The sequence below is a fragment of the Schistocerca cancellata genome, chromosome 8 (genome assembly GCF_023864275.1).
Source record: "Schistocerca cancellata isolate TAMUIC-IGC-003103 chromosome 8, iqSchCanc2.1, whole genome shotgun sequence".
Taxonomy (NCBI): domain Eukaryota; kingdom Metazoa; phylum Arthropoda; class Insecta; order Orthoptera; family Acrididae; genus Schistocerca; species Schistocerca cancellata.
Genome location: NC_064633.1, coordinates 502,883,697 through 502,899,064, shown reverse-complemented (window position 1 = coordinate 502,899,064; position 15,368 = coordinate 502,883,697).

The window sequence follows — 15,368 nt, the reverse complement described above, 5'->3', positions numbered from 1 at the left end:
GGTTGCGTGTTCATTGCAGTTAAAAGCTGTTTAAACGCAGTTGAGATCGATTCTGGGTCGAACTGTGAAATATACTAAATAAAGCTGTCAATCAGACAAGGAGTGACCATTGTATTTGGATGTCTTTATAGACCACCATCATCCGCATAAAACTTCGCAGAACGTTTCAGGGAAAGACTTGAGTACATAGAAAACAAATATCCAATTTATCCATTAGTTATAGGTGGAGGCTTTAATGTGGCGTCCATTTACTGGAAAAATTACAAGTTTATCGCAGGGGGCAGAAGCAAAGATTCGTGGAAAGTTATTCTAGGAGCGCTCTCAACATACAACCTTGAGCAATGGGTTAGAAAACCAACTCGAGGTGGGAACATACTAAATATCTTGACGACAAACAGACCTGACCTTTTTGAGGAACTTAATCTAAAAGAAGTTATCAGTGACCAAAATGTCGTTGTTGCTTCTATGTCAGTGGAAGTTGCAAAAGAATCAAAGAAACAGCTTAGAGTTTTCTTGTTTGGGAAAGCAAAAAGAAGTGTCATTAACGAATATCTTCATAGTCAGCTCCAAGCATTCACCGCGAGACACAAATATATTGAGCAAAGATATTGAGATAAGAATTTAAAGTTATTGTCCATCACCTGCTAGAGAAATATGTGCCAACAAAAATATAGGGGATGGAAACGATCCACCTTGGTTCAACAAACGTATTAGGAAGTTGCTGAGAAAGCAGAGAATTCTTCACAGTCCTTTTAAACATAGTCACTGCCCTGCTGACAAACTGAAATTATGCGAAATGAAAGCAACTGTCAGAAGGGCAATGAGAGATCCTTCTAACGAATTTGAAAGCAAGATTTAACTGCAGATTATAAAAATAACCCCACAAAGTTTTCGTCGTACGTTAAATCTATGAACGCTACAAATAATTCACTACCTTCTCTTGCTGACAGTATGGGTAATGTAACGGATGATAACAAACAGAAGGCCGAAATTCTAAAGCTAGCATGTTGACTATGCTACAAATACAGCACCTTTCTTATCCATCATCTATCAGAGATTATTGGAACGGCGGAAAGTTCCACGGGACTGAAAGAAGGCCCAAGTCATAGCAATCTATAAAAAGGGTAGGCCTTTCTAGATTCTGAGAAGCTCATCTGCAGAAACCAGCACGCTTTTAGGAAACAGCGATCGTGCGAGACACAGCTGGCCCTCTTTGTGCATGATATACAACAGGCCCTAGATACCGGCTCCCAGGTTGATGCCATATTCGTCGACTTTCGAAAGGCGTTCGACTAAGTTCCACACAGTCGCTTTCTCCAAAAAGTGCGCACTTACCGTCCATCCGATGACATATGCGGTTGGATAGAAAGTTTTCTAACAGACACAGAGAAGTATGTCGTCCTGAATGGGGAGACTTCAACAGAAACAAGCGTAACATCAGATGTGCGCCAGGGCAGCGTAATAGGTGCACTGCTTTTTACGATTTACATAAACGATCTTGTTGATGGTGTTGACAGCGGCATTAGACTGTTTGCCGATGATGCCGTAGTCTAAACTAAGGTAGAATAACACGAAAGTTGTGAACAAATCAATGAGGATTTGCAGAAAATAAATGCGTGTTGTAATGATTGGCAGTTATCTGTCAATATCAATGACTGGTTTGATGCGGTCCGCCACGAATTCCTTTCCTGTGCTAACCTCTTCATCTCAGAGTAGCACTTGCAACCTACGTCCTCAATTATTTGCTTCACGTATTCCAATCTCTGTCTTCTTCTACAGTTTTTGCCCTCTACAGCTCCTTCTAGTACCATGGAAGTCATTCACTCATGTCTTAGCAGATGTCCTATCATCCTGTCTCTTCTCCTTATCAGTGTTTTCCACATATTCCTTTCCTCTCCGATTCTGCGTAGAACCTCCTCATTCCTTACCTTACTGCGTATAACAAGGCGAAATTCCCCATTAATACGAGTACAAAATAAATGATCAGTCTTTGGAAGCGGTAACATACGTCAAGTATCTGGGTGTGACTATTCGAAATGATTTAAAATGGAATGATCAGATTACACAAGCAACGGGTAAGCTGAACAGTAGATTGCGGTTTATTGGTAGAATCCTGAGGCGATGCAGTCCTCCAACAAAGGAAATTTCTTACAGTACTTTAGTTCGTCCAGTGTTAGTGTTGTTCGTCTGTATGGGACGCTTACCACTTGGGTCTGATTCAAGCGACTGAGAAGGTCCAAAGAAGAGCGGCAAGATTTGTGACTGGTACATTTAGCCATCGCCAGAGCGCTACAAATCTCATAAACAGCTTGAACTGGGACACACTTGCAGATACACGCGGCGCTAAACGGAAGGGGCTGCTCACTAAAATCCAAAATACGATCTTCAACGAGTATGTAGGGCATATATTATTACCGCCAACTTTCATGTCGCGCAATGATCACCATTCAAAGATAAGGGATATTAGAACTCGTACTGAGGAGTTCAGGCAGTCGTTTTTCCCTCGCTCGATCCGCGAGTGGAACAGAGGGGGGAAATATGACTTCGGCGAGAATAGAGCCCTCCGCCAAACACCGCTTGGTGGCTACAGGAGTATAAATGTAGATGTAGATGTTGAAGGTTCCTTTCGCTGTGCCAATGAACTCGACAGCGTCATTTATCACAATACAGGTGTTGTACTCTACATTTGGCCTCGCAGGTTTACGTGCAGCCATAGTGACCGACAGCGGTCCTCACTTCACGTCAAATGAATTTGAAAGATTCTGTGGACGCAATGGCATACAGCATAAAATTAGTGCACCGTTCCCTCCACTGTCAAACGGAGAAACGGAGCGTTTTGTCAGAACACTGAAGCAGCAAATGGCCAAACTTGGCACAAGGGATCAAGCTTTGCAACTGGTTCTCACTTCCTATCGTTCTCATCCAGGAGATGGACCATCGCCGGCGGAACTGCTTCACGGCAGCCGCCATCTTGCACTTCTCCGTCTGCTCCATCCTCCTCAGCTTTCAGTGTGGAAGGAATGCCGCAAGTATCGCTTCGCGCCGTCTAATATTGTGTTTTACAGTGTTTTAGCGGCAACAGACGGTGGGAGCGAAGCGAGATCATTCGTCGACTTGGCATGTACCTAATCCAAGGTCCACAGGGATTGCAGCGCCGACATCACAATCAAATACTCCACTGCCATGTGCACGGTGGTCCATCTGTAACTCTTCCACCAGACTCACGAATCTCGAGGACAGCGCGACTACAGCAGCAGGTAGAGGCTGTCATCACGACACCGCGGGACGACAATACGGAGACGGAGCCTTCGCCTCCTCCGCCTTCTCTCGTCCTACCGATGGAGTTGGACCCACCAACCCCCCCCCCCCCCCCCGCCCATGCCGCAGCAGCCGACGCCTTCTATATCTTGTTATGGGTCTCAGGAGGTGGAAGCGTATCCTTCTGGCCGTTTTCCGAGAGACATGTCAGCCAGAGCGAAGGACGGATGGTGGGGTACGATTGGAAGTCTACTGTCCCCTGTAGCCACAGCATCCAGTCGATCGAAGCATCCACGCTTCTGCCTCTCCCGCCGTTGTCGTGCTTTCTACGCGACGACGGTTTTGTGTGGTGGGAGAGGGGGGCGGGATGAATGTTACGGCGTAAAGACAAGCGCCGGCACGCCAGTCAGGAACAAAAGAGCAGAGAGGGCTGTGAAGAAGACGTATTCTAATAGCACGCTGACTGACCTATCTTCAGGACGACACCTCGTCAGCAGCGGCATCTGTGCGAAGAGAACATAAGCGTCGCGCCTGACTGGCCACGGCCAGTTTTACGAGAAGAATCAGGACAAGCGACCTGGGTATAAGTCGAAGCACATTACTTTACTTGAAAATTCCATGTAACTCAAACTTAGAACTATTATACGTAAGAACATTGATCATTTCGGATACCACATTTTGCTTACGAAACTTCTATGTTCTTGTCAGAACTAAGTATTGTTATTGTTCATTTCGTAATAAGACTCATTAATGCGATTTGCTTGAAAGTCATCGAGAGATTCGAGAAGGTAGGTTTCCGGGGCCCTACATATTTCAGGTCAAGAAGGACTCAACACCAAGTGAGTTTCAACGTAGTATCACAGTCGGCGCACGAACATGGGACACAGCAACTCCGAATTAGTGATGAAGTGAGGATTTTCCTGTACGACCATTTCACGAGTGTATGGTGGGCATCAGGAACCCGTAAAATATCCGCGAAATCCCTGCGGCCGGAAAAAGGTCCTGGAAGAATGGAAACAAAGACAACTGATGAGAATCGTTCAACGTGACAGAAGTGCAACCCCCGCGCAAGTTGCAGCACATTTCCGTGCTGATCCATCATAAGGTGTCAGCGTGCTAACCATGTAACGAAACATAATTAATATGGGCTTTCGCAGGGGAAGGCCCACTCCTATACCGGTGATGACTTTACGACACAAAGCCTTACGCTTCGTCTGGGCACTACAACACTTACATTGGACTGTTGATAACTGGAAACATTTTGCTTGTTTGAACGAGGTTTATGGACAGCCGTGCAGATTTCATGATGCCACTTCCCTCCAGCACTACTTCAGATATTAGTCGAGTCCATGCCACGTCGTGTTGCGTGCTCGCGGGGGACTTGCACGATATTACGCAGGTCTATCAGTTTCTTTCACTCTTCAGTGTATTTCACTGATCAAGTGAAATACCCAAGAGAGGTTCTCAACGTGCAATAGAGATTGGAAGCAAGCAGCTCACTGAGCTTAGAAATAAAACTCAAAGATAGTGCAGTGATGCAGTAAGATGTGCGCACCATTAAACACAACACTTTTACGTGTTCGTATTGATTTTGGTATTTTATTGTTAGTTTTTCTTAGACACCCTGAAATGAGTCTCCTTGGCTCTCAATTGCTCTTAAGTTATGGTGTGCTCAAATACTGTGTAGCTGGTGGAAGAATATGAGAAACACATCGCTGACCGACAATAGCGAGTCACAGAGGAACAACGTTAAAGAACTAACCACGTCCGTAGCATTTTGTGTTGAACCTAAGTGCTGTGTGGTTGTGGAAAAAGAGTTTACCAGTATTCCGCCCTGATAATGTGATTGATCCCATATTGAGATTTTCACTCTGCGGTGGAGTGTGCGCTGATATGAAACTTCCTGGCAGATTAAAACTGTGTGCCGGACCGAGACTCAAACTCGGGACCTACGCCTTTCGCGGGCAAGTGCTATACGAACTTTTTTTTGTTATCTCATTTTTGTTCTATATTGTTCGTTGACTTTGTTCGTGGCGGGCGTCGTTGTTCGTTGATCCGTTCACTCAGCTTTTTATTACAGAGGGTAGATAAACCCTCTGACCGAACACGCTGAGCTGCCGGGACGGTGCCAACCGAGCTACCCAAGCACGACTCACGCCCCGTCCTCACAGCCTTACTTCTGCCAGTATCTCGTCTCCTACCTTCCAAACTTTACAGAAACTCTCCTGCGAACGCTGCAGAACTAGCACTTCTGAATGAAAGGATATTGCGGAGACATGGCTTAGTCACAGCCTGGGGGATGTTCCCAGAATGAGATTTTCACTCTGCAGTGGAGTGTGCGCTGATATGAAACATCCTGGCAGATTAAAACTGTGTGCCGGACCGAGACTCGAACTCGGGACCTTTGCCTTTCGCGGGCAAGTGCTCTACCAACTGAGCTACCCAAGCACGACTCACGCCCCGTCCTCACAGTCTTACTTCTGCGAGTTCGAGTCTCGGTCCGGCACACAGTTTTAATCTGCCAGGAAGTTTCAATGTGACTGGTATTTAAACAAGTAATCATCAGCAGAGCCCTGGAGATTAATTAGCTGATAGCAAAGTGTAGCGACGCATCCGCGTCGGATAGTATGATATTTCTGTCTATACATTAGAACACCCTTTTAGAGGTTTCTTATTCACTCAAGAGCTATTGTTATAACAGAGCATAAGAGGTACATGAAATGACCAGTACTGCCAGCGATTCTGAGGTATCATGTATCGACACATGATGAAACACCCATCTTAGTATGTGGTGTAGCCTCGACGGGAGGCAACGCAGGCGCTGTCGCTGGCATCCAGTCGATCACACAAATGGCGAATACTGTCCTGGGACACGTTACACCACGTCTGTTCGACTTTTTCACGTAGGTATCAGCCCGAGCACGGGGCTCACGACCCGAACCACACGCCACTGTTAAGCACTAATGAAGAACTGGGTCCTTTACTTCGATTGCACATAATTCATTAAGGTCAATCCAACACATTTATTTCAAATAACATAAATGAGGTTACATTTGAATCTGTCTGACATTAAACAGGAATAAAAATATCAGCTGATTTAGTGTGTTAAGCGCGAGTTAAGCAAAAAGCCAGATAAACTAAACAAATCACCGTAATTCAAAAAAAAGAGAAAAACACAATTGATTCTATACACCCCATTGACAAATATCCAAAAAACCTTACAATACTACTCAAAAGAATACACTGAAGTGGGGAGCAGTCATTCACCCGACAGAACACTTCAAAATGAGTTCAATAACACAGCTGCGTGCCCCAGAAAACAGCAAGACATTAAATACCCTTCATTTGACTAATAACTAATACTCATTAACATTACGCCACTCCTGTTGGAACTGGAGTGTCCCAAAGAAACAGGCGCTTATTCTGAAAGAATAATTTTTTAATATGTTTAAATTACAGCATTAAGGAATTCCAAAAGATGTCCAATCGAACCCCCCCCCCCCCCCCTCTTTCAACTGAGGCACCAACCTTTCCCCTTTCTAGGCGGAGGCTGAGCCAGAAACACAGAACGCCACAAAAACACAGTTTTGCTGTGAAATCTTACAGGACACCCGGGAGCAGTAATAGACAAGGGGTCGGCACCCACAAATAACACAGGCTAAGTGTCAGGGTGGGAGTACATCCTACGAGACATTGTTCACGCTATGCTCACCACAAACTGTAGACATTCCGGCAGAAGATCCGCTTGCGGTGGCTGCCAAAAGGACGAAGCAACCAACAGGCCCACGCCGCGCTTCTCACACAGGCACCTCAATTTGTACAAACATCTAGGCCAACACCAACTCCGGACTCCCCTCTCACTGCGAGGCTTCGCACAGTTTATATGAAATGCCTTCCAGGCAACCAGTAACCTCCGCAGCGTAACAGACATCACACATTTGCTTACGCCCGAGCCACAACTCAGCCAGCCTCACCGGCCGCCCCAAACCGACAGCCTTTCGCCGTCCCGCGCGCCCCAGCTGGAAACGCGAAGATGCTCATACCCGGGGAAGCGCCAAAGATACCAAGGCGATCGCTGATGATCGACCAGCGATCTGGCTCAGGTATGTAAGAATTGTTGGTTGACGAGTCTCACGACTGACTCACTTTTATTCCCATCATATTCCCCACGTGCTCTAACGGAAACAAGTCCGGAGGTCGTACTGGCTAGGGAAGCTGCTCCAAATCTTGCAGAACACCTTGAGATTCTCGGACAGTGTGTCGGCGAGTGTTAACCTGCAGGAACAACATATTACCTTCGTGCTACAAGAACGGTAAAATAAAACGGTTCTAACAATGTTTTGCACATGCCGAGCACTACTTAGCGTCGCCTCCAAAGACACCTGAGATGAACGACAGTTGTAGCTTATCACACCCAGACCATAAGGCCCGGAGTGGAAATAGTGTGCCTTGAACGAATACACTCTACGAGGCAGCGCTCACCAGGTTAATGTCGTACTCGCCAACGACCATCACTTGTGTGAAGGCAGAGTTCCCTTTCATCACTGAAAACTGCGGTGCGCCATTCCATTCTTCAAGAGGTCCTTTGACACCACGAGTCAAATCGTTCACGTCGATGTTGTGGCATGAATGGAAGACGGGCTATAGGCATGCGTGCCTGTAGTCGCACTACTAGTAGTGGGTTCACAACAGTTCGTGTCGACACGTCTGTGATCACAAGCCCTATTATCTGTTCTGTGGCAGACACATGACCTGCCCTTACAACACCACAATCCCGGCGAGTGCGTGTGCTGCGTGGACATCCAGAATTTCGTCAGCATGTGTGAGTATGTTCGCAAGACTTCTGATACCCGAATTGTTGCACAACTGCTGTATCACTTTCAACTTGTGCGGCAGTTCTCGTAACCGACCATCCCACCACGCGGATGGCCACAATCTGACCCCTTTCAAACACGCTCAGTTGGCCATAGCAAGCACGAGTGCGTCTCTGTGGCATGGTCACCTGTTTGCTTCATACGTTTGCACGATACTGAGCCTTCAACGTTGTCTTTCCCGGTGTACTTACCTTTTTCCGGCATTGTAAATCTTTCGTTACCTATCTTTGCTGTACATGCATTCCCATTTTGATTTTGAAATGCCGTCTCCATTTATGTTTATTTTTCTCGAGGAAACTGCTGGAGTCGACAAACAAATCCTAGAAATTAATCTGTAAATTATTCTACAACAATAAAGTACGTTGGACTTGTAGACAGAGAACATGGAATGTGGTATCGGCGAGGGCTATCCAGCAAGTAGATTATGTACTTGTCTCCACCAGCCAGGTGTTGGTCTAGAGCGGTCCTATTGCTGTCTGTTTTCTAGTACAGTCGGCATCCCGCTGTACCAGCGTGAAGTTGATATCGTTTCTCGTTATTTCACAATAAAAGTTAAAAATAGCTGTTACAATAACAAATCCCGTGAGATTTGATGTGTGATCAGTAATAAGGTCTTTGTTCGCAAAACAAACATAAACTGATTAAAATTTATCGACAGCAGAGTGAAGTGTACGGAAACAATGTAATCACTGAAGATGGAATTCACCAATGGTGCATTAACTGTAAATGTTGTCAAACTAATATTCACTGCGAAGAGGGGGACGTACGGCCAACCATTGCGACTGATGGACTGGTCGCCCAGGTCGATGTGAAAATAGGATAAAACCACAGAGTCGGAGCTCCCGTTTCCACAAATTTCACGAAGTCTGTTGCGTAAAATCGTTATTCAGAAACTAGGGCATCACAAATTACACTCCTGGAAATGGAAAAAAGAACACATTGACACCGGTGTGTCAGACCCACCATACTTGCTCCGGACACTGCGAGAGGGCTGTACAAGCAATGATCACACGCACGGCACAGCGGACACACCAGGAACCGCGGTGTTGGCCGTCGAATGGCGCTAGCTGCGCAGCATTTGTGCACCGCCGCCGTCAGTGTCAGCCAGTTTGCCGTGGCATACGGAGCTCCATAGCAGTCTTTAACACTGGTAGCATGCCGCGACAGCGTGGACGTGAACCGTATGTGCAGTTGACGGACTTTGAGCGAGGGCGTATAGTGGGCATGCGGGAGGCCGGGTGGACGTACCGCCGAATTGCTCAACACGTGGGGCGTGAGGTCTCCACAGTACATCGATGTTGTCGCCAGTGGTCGGCGGAAGGTGCACGTGCCCGTCGACCTGGGACCGGACCGCAGCGACGCACGGATGCACGCCAAGACCGTAGGATCCTACGCAGTGCCGTAGGGGACCGCACCGCCACTTCCCAGCAAATTAGGGACACTGTTGCTCCTGGGGTATCGGCGAGGACCATTCGCAACCGTCTCCATGAAGCTGGGCTACGGTCCCGCACACCGTTAGGCCGTCTTCCGCTCACGCCCCAACATCGTGCAGCCCACCTCCAGTGGTGTCGCGACAGGCGTGAATGGAGGGACGAATGGAGACGTGTCGTCTTCAGCGATGAGAGTCGCTTCTGCCTTGGTGCCAATGATGGTCGTATGCGTGTTTGGCGCCGTGCAGGTGAGCGCCACAATCAGGACTGCATACGACCGAGGCACACAGGGCCAACACCCGGCATCATGGTGTGGGGAGCGATCTCCTACACTGGCCGTACACCACTGGTGATCGTCGAGCGGACACTGAATAGTGCACGGTACATCCAAACCGTTATCGAACCCATCGTTCTACCATTCCTAGACCGGCAAGGGAACTTGCTGTTCCAACAGGACAATGCACGTCCGCATGTATCCCGTGCACCCAACGTGCTCTAGAAGGTGTAAGTCAACTACCCTGGCCAGCAAGATCTCCGGATCTGTCCCCCATTGAGCATGTTTGGGACTGGATGAAGCGTCGTCTCACGCGGTCTGCACGTCCAGCACGAACGCTGATCCAGCTGAGGCGCCAGGTTGAAATGGCATGGCAAGCCGTTCCACAGGACTACATCCAGCATCTCTACGATCGTCTCCATGGGAGAATAGCAGACTGCATTGCTGCGAAAGGTGGATATACACTGTACTAGTGCCGACATCGTGCATGCTCTGTTGCCTGTGTCTATGTGCCTGTGGTTCTGTCAGTGTGATCATGTGATGTATCTGACCCCAGGAATGTGTCAATAAAGTTTCCCCTTCCTGGGACAATGAATTCACGGTGTTCTTATTTCAATTTCCAGGAGTGTATGTGGAACGTGAGTACCAAAAATCTTGAAAGAAAACCAGAGGAATCAATGTACGGCTACATCACTGACGTTTCTGGATTCTTACGAAAAAAGATGGTGACTCATCTAATCATAACTGGAGATGAGACTTGGTGAGTTAAACTGCGATACGAGATTGCAGCTGCGCGGTGGGCACATAAATTATGTCAAGAAACCAAGAAAATGCTTGCAAATGTTGCCTGCAAAAAAGATAATGTCGATTGCATTCTGGGACGGGGAAGGTGTACTTCTTGTCGACTTTTGAGCAGTTCTGAATAAGCTTAGTGGAAAGTTGAGCTCAAGATTTTTGTTCTTGCACGGGAACGCTAGATCACACAGGGTAAATCGCACTCGAGGCTTACTCAATGCTTTTAAGTAGGACGTTTTTCCTCATCCGCCGTACAGTCGGGACCTTGTACCAAGTGACGGCATCCGTTTGCAACAGTGAAGACCTGGCTCGCCACGCAAGCTTTGACGACGACCCGGAACTGCGGAAGGATATGATTAACTGACTGAAGTCTCAGGCGGCAGAGTTTTATAACCCTGGGATTTCAAAGCTTTTCAGCCGCTACGATAAGTGGCTAAATGTGTGTGGAGGCTATGTTCAAAAGAAGATTATACGTGTCTGTTTCATATGAATAAAACATCATATCCTTCCTACGCATTTTTAAATACCAAACCGTAATCTACTTTCTGGATAATATTCATACATGAAAATACTGATACTTAGAGATGTAAGTTTACGTTCCGCGTCACGTTGATGTGGATTTATTTGTCATTTGTCACTTTTGGTTGGAGGTTCTACTTGTGAAGTTGGGTTTCAGTTAACATAAACGTATTTTTCAACTGTTGCTATGATTACAGTGCTTCAACATGAAAACATAGAATTTCTACGTGTTCCAAGATATACAAGAATACCTCAGACATTATCTATGAGTTTCCTCTATCATTATCTGCGTATCCAACATCTTCGAGACGGATATGAAGGTATATAATAGCAGTATTATAGTTGGCTATTTACAAATCATTGGATAATGCCATTAATGCTGCTGCTGATAAAGACACCCTCCTAAATCACGCGGGTTGTCGGACGAAAACCACATGCCATTGTGAAGAGACATTTTCAAGAACGTTTCTCTGTAAATGAGTGGTATCATAGAAAATCGATGGTTGTTTCTATTGTGTTACAAATTGTCTTAAAGGACATCAGTATGTAGACTTTCTTCAAATCGTGATTCCAGCTCGCAGGAAGACGTTATTTCCATTGCAAGGATCGGTATGTTCATCAACTGACAACTCGCTTAAACCTAGCATTACTCTGGAGATGAAACAGCAGAAATGCTTACGTTTCTTGGTTACCAAGGTCCTCCCCTCTAGACGTGTATTTATTGTGATGGTTGAAAGGCAGAGTCTACGAAGGAACACTAAACATCTGATATGATTTGGCTGTCCGCATTACAAATTTTGCTGCCTCCCATACAAGAACCTCGAAACGACTTCAGTAGCGTTTGCTTAATAGATTCTCCCAGTGTCCACGGTGACCCTCCGAAGACGAGTCAGCCGTGTTTTCCCTGTTGTTTCGGCAGTTATTTAAAACTTAGTTTTTGTAGTGTATAACTGGAGCAACTCCAAACAAATACTGCTCGTTACGTCTTTTAATGCTACGACCAGTGTCGACGATAGGTATTGATTTGTTTCCCATTACAAACAAAATAAGCTTTAAAGCTGAATTTTACTTGCAGGGTCGATAGAGCGTCCAAAATTACCCGAATGCTATAACCGTTTTATCGATGTGTATTAACAGGAACACTAAAGTGCGAAGAATACCCGGTACTACACAGCAGTGACTGAGCAGCGCTGCTGCATGGCCGTAGCAGTCATCGCGGTCCAGTGTGTTACCTAGTCCCCGTTGCAGCACTGGTTCTTCTTCCTGTTTCAGTGTCTCTTTTAATACATATCGATATAAAGAATCTCGCACTACACTAATTTTTGATCCCTCAGTCGAATTGGTAAATAAAATTCGCCTTTAAAAACTATTATGTTCGCAATGGGAAACAACCCGACGCTTTTCGCCGACACCGGAAGCTGCATGAAACACGTGAAAGGCAGTATTTGTTACTCCAGCTATAAAACGCAAAGACTAAATTGCAAATATCAGCTGAAGCATAAAAAATGTGCCTAGTGACTCTTGGGATGAACACCTGGTATCCACCTTATTCATATATATAGGGCGAACTAGAGCTCCACCGACAAACGTTCACAGGTGGTAGGTAGTGTTCAATCCTGCCTAGTCGTCAAATGTGGTGTGTCTAGGAAGCCTACTTTCTCGGATTGCTAGACAAACAATTCAAACAAATTGTATTAATGAATTTTATCACGAAACGTAAATGACAGTACTTAACTTTGACACTTACATAGCTGTAATCTTGATTCTGCTGTTCGACTGGCAGCGACCAGCAGGGCGCGACGCTTATGCCCTCTTTACATAGAAGTCGCGTTGTCGTCCTGGAGAGAGGTCGGTCGTCGTGGTACTGGCTACCGTCTTGTCACAGTCGACTCTACTCTCTCGTTCGCAACTGGCGAGCCGGCGCTTGACTTTACCCGTAATAGGTAGTATGAATCTAAACAAGGAGAAAAGTCCAGTAAACATGTGCTCTAAAAAAATGTTCAAATGTGTGTGAAATCTTACGGGACTTAACTGCTAAGATCATCAGTCCCTAAACTTACACACTACTTAACCTAAATTATCCTAAGGACAGACACATACACCCATGCCCTTGGGAGGACTCGAAACTCCTCCGGGACCAGCCGCACAGTCCATTACTGCAGCGCCCTAGACCGCTCGGCTAATCCCGCTCGGCCATGTGCTCTAAAGAGCACACCTTAAGGTCTACGACTACTGGTACATTATAAGAGAGATTTCACAGTAGCAATGATGAACAAATGCTCATAGCTCTTAAGGGACGTGTTTAAGAGTCCACGTTTATTAGACGTTTTTGTTTTGGTCCACAATACCACCTCTGAATTTATGTCGCTGGACTTCCAGTTCACTCTGTGTAATGTATCCTTATACAGCGTCCAGGAAACGAAAGACAACTATCTCAACTGCGTGAGAAGAAAATCTATTGACGGAACTGCTTCAAGGAAGCAATATACCAGATAAACATCATCGTGAAATCACATAATCTCCAGATAACTAAATTGAAAGACGGCTGCTGCTGACAGCACAAGTGCATATATTGCAAAAAGAAACGTAATCTGAAATTTCATCACGACAGCGAGAGTGATTTGTCAGGCCGTAGAGTCCACTGGGTTTAATTGTGAACATTTTCTGGCACTCGAACAGAAAATAAATAATTTCATGATCTTAGCGCCTCTAAGTGTTTTTTATTTACATTCTAAACTTTACTGTTCAAGTAGTTCCAGAAAAATGATTGATTCGACATAAAACTGTAGGGGGAAGAACGTTTAAGGGAAGTCGCAAAGAAAATTCAACACGGTTGAGAGGGACATAGAAATAAAAGAGGCGGTTTTTGAAATCGAAGGCGGCGTTATTAATGTGATAAAATGGCACCATTGTAAAGTTTCTGGCAGTATAGTAGTGCGGGGTTCAGACCCTCAACTGGCCATCCTTTCTTTCAATTTCTGCTATTTTCGTAACAGAACTGAATAGTTGCCAGGCCATTTCCAGCTGATGTAACGTACTGCCACCAGCAAGCTCTATGTCGATGAAAGCTTCTCCTGGGGGACATTGCTTCCCTTGTCTTAGCGAATGCATGAAAAGTAAATCAAATGCCGTAGTTATACAGCAGAGGCAATCATCTCAGGACACACAATTCAGTAAGGATCGAATTAATATTTCTATGGTTATTAATATTAAATGGCGCAGTGGGATGCTAGTACGTTATTTGAGTAACATATTTTCCAATCATTAAATTCAGTAGATGACAGTTTCTCTGGCATCGACATACCAGAAAGGACCAATATCTGTTATGATTAATTTTTGAAGTTATTATACTGCTAAACAATCGAAAAACGTAATCTATTATGAATGTAGAAAATTTATTAACAAATTATATGCCGGCCGGTGTGGCCGTGCGGTTCTAGGCGCTTCAGTCTGGAACCACGTGACCGCTACGGTCACAGGTTCGAATCCTGCCTCGGGCATGGATGTGTGTGATGTCCTCAGGTTAGTTAGGTTTAAGTAGTTCTAAGTTCTGGGGGACTGATGACCTCAGATGTTAAGTCCCATAGTACTCGGAGCCACTTCAACCATTTTTGAACAAGTTATATACTTGTCAAATTCTTCACACTACTTCTCTTGTTTCATGAAATGTATGGAAAGTAAATCAAATGCCGTTCTCTACTGGTGAGAAACCTGAATTGCCGTGAAAAAAATTCTGAAATGTGTATCAACAGCAAAAGAGCAGAAAAAAGAATGGCGTGAATTCATAAATCTATTGGTAAGAGTTTTTGTGGGAAGATGTTAGGAAGTAGTATGCTATCATAAAGATTTGTCGTATCGTGGGATGAGAGGGACTTTGCCATTTCATTCACATCGAAAAGGGAAAATTTGCATCAATGGAGCGGGCCGTCTCTCCTCTGGGGACATCAAAGACTGTTTACTGCAATATTGAGAGCTCTGCCAAGTCAGGGTGCCGGCATTCATAACGTGGAATGAGATACACGGAGACTATAATATGCTGGCAGCAAGTCAGGAGTGGGACTTCAAGGGGCCCAGAACAGCTTTTGTTGTCGAGTTCTTGTGCGTGCTCAGCTTCGCATGCAGGCAGAAACTTGCGGTGTATTGCAAAGCGAAAGCGTTGCTCATCAGCTACAGGTGTGTGCCCGAAAGAGGTATAGTTGTGCGTATACGTTAACAACT